General features: G+C 36.0%; 1 protein-coding gene across 2 annotated transcripts in view; it reads left to right on the top strand.

Moving 5' to 3' along the window:
- Positions 1-2,500, top strand: part of LOC138056629 (nuclear transcription factor Y subunit beta-like) — an 11,031-nt gene that overhangs the window by 1,985 nt on the left and 6,546 nt on the right. The window lies entirely within an intron of this gene.

Genomic DNA, 2,500 nt, shown 5'->3' with positions numbered 1-2,500 from the left:
CCACCCTGGTCAGAGTTTTTCTCTGTCCTTGCCTGGGCCATTTCCCATTAGTAGGGCTAATGCTCACATGGTTCATATGGGGATAAAACTGGCACTTCACACTACACTCTAATCAGTTAAGTCTGTTGAAACTTTTTGTAAGTTGTGCAATTGAAAAGTGATTATTTGGAGGGGAATGAGAAATGAAAATCCTTGAATGTAAATTGAACTTCAGGTGAAACCATTAACAGTGTAGGACCCAAAACAACTATGTGGGAGGCTAATGTCTTCAAGACTGGTCAAAGTGTAAGCCTTTGACATAAGTTTTAAAATATCTATGAGAAGTCAAAGATTGTATAATCCATCAACCCCTGAGGTTCCCCCCCCCCCACCCCACCCCATTGATGAGTAAAATCATCTGGTGTTAGACAAACTGAAATCATTACGTCTCTCTCAGGCATTGGGTAAAAGAGACATATATAGCTTTTGAGTTCACCAACATGTTGTTAACCTATACACCCCTGATGTGCCTCCAATTATAATTCTCATTCCAAGGAGGCAAATGGTTGTATCCTGTTATTAAAGGCAAGTCAGTTTGCAAGGAAAAATGTTCTTGCAAAAATGTGGTATAGACTGGTTGGATTTCATGGTCATTAAGTTTAAACAACGTATGCGTTGTTACAGTTCTTTCCTTTAACTTTCCCATACAATTTGCTTAAAATGGTAATCCAATAGAATTGAAGGGTAGGATATAGAGGAAAGCAGCCACCTTCTTGTTCTCAAGGTTACCATAGCAACAAAAGCACTGGCCTCCTCCAGGCACCTGTCAGCTGAAAACTAAAATTCCATGTGGCATGGAAGTCTACCCTCAGTGTGGGGGAAGGAGGAGGAAAAAAAAAGCCGGCAAGCTAACAAGCAAATTAATTAAGGCAAAGCACCTGGCAGTCCTTTGCAGTTTTGTGGAAACCTCACACATAAGCTCGATTAAGGGGGGGGGGGGGGAAGGTTGCACATGAACTTGCTTTTAAGATCTAATAGTTATAACATACCGGTAGTTATAACTTGTATAAAATGCCTGAAGTTACATCACATTAACCTGAATATACATGCACACATGCGTACATAATTTTTGTCATGATTGGCCTGATAAAAAGTATTTTAAGTGGAGTTTGATTTAAAATTCCCTTTGTCTGATATCCATTACCATGAGAAGATTCAAGAAAAATTAAAGATCATACTGAAGTGACATGTGATTTTTACCTTCAATATGCACACAGATTTATCTCTAAATTGATTTGTATACTCACTGTTGTAGATGTGGATTTTCCTCACTCATGCACACATTTAGTAATATATTCAAAACATGTTTTTGTTGTTGTTAATAATTAATTGACATTTTGTGGTGATCTATTTTGTGTTGATAAAAATTTAATAGCCCTCTCTTGTGCAATGTAATCTTTTCACTCTATGATATTTTCTGGAATGAATTAAATAAATATTTGCTGTCTTTGTTAGTGTACTTTATGTATAGTTCTTTCCTCCAATAGTACTAAGCTTCTGTTAAACTATCCAAATCTGTCATCATTAGCAAATTCAAATACTAGACTTTGGGGAGAAAAGGGGGATCCTCAAAAGCTCACTAGAAAATGGTGTTTCAAGTGTGTGAAAGTGTTTGTGGAATCAGCACTTTGAATAAATTTTGATAGGCATTTGAATAATATATAAAGCACAAAAGATAAGGCAGTAATTCTCTGATCAAGTATGGCTCATCCAATCACAGCCCTTTCATTCATCGGGAAATTTGTTTTCATCTGATAAAATCTTGGTGATACATTTTTTTCTTGTGGCTAATTGTGTAATTAGGATATGCTTATTAAATTTTGAAGGGAAAAGGGAAAGTAAGTGCTTTTGAAAAGCAGTCATGAATTTGAACATGGGGTATGGTGGTAGCTATCCAGTGATGCCATATGAACCTAATTTTCCGCCACCATTTAACCCTTTTCCATTTCTTAAAGGTTGGTGTGTGATTTATTTTTTAGTGGCTTGTGGCTGAATTTAATTCTTTGTAGGAGCTACATTGCAAGGTGAAAGAGAACTAAACTGATTGGTTCATAGCTTTGATGAATTTGTGTCTGTTCACCAATAATTCAAAGAACTCTTTTCATACTTCCAATCATGTCTTAATGCAATTTACTTTCTAAAAGGTTGTTCTGTGTAAAAAGAAATTTACTCTCTATCCAATGGTAGTTGAAAATCGGCGAGTAATTCCAATCAGTATGAAGAGTAGTTTTGTGGGATTCATTGTGTGTAAGAACTTGTCAGAAAACCTAGCTCTGATTTGAAGATTTGAAGTCTGGTTTCTGTCACAGTGATTAAAACTGTTTTGAGATGGTTCTGGGGAATTTTACTTTTGCAAGTCAGTTGGCAATTGTGCCAAACCATTCCCAAATCCAATCTTTCATGATAATTTGTTGATTCATATTGTTATTATTTTCACTTTATCCTCCTTCATTTTTGGTTA

The sequence above is a fragment of the Montipora capricornis genome, chromosome 7 (assembly GCF_036669925.1).
Source record: "Montipora capricornis isolate CH-2021 chromosome 7, ASM3666992v2, whole genome shotgun sequence".
Lineage (NCBI taxonomy): Eukaryota > Metazoa > Cnidaria > Anthozoa > Scleractinia > Acroporidae > Montipora > Montipora capricornis.
The sequence above is the reverse complement of the archived record's forward strand: the minus strand, read 5'-3'. Positions and strand labels throughout refer to the sequence as shown.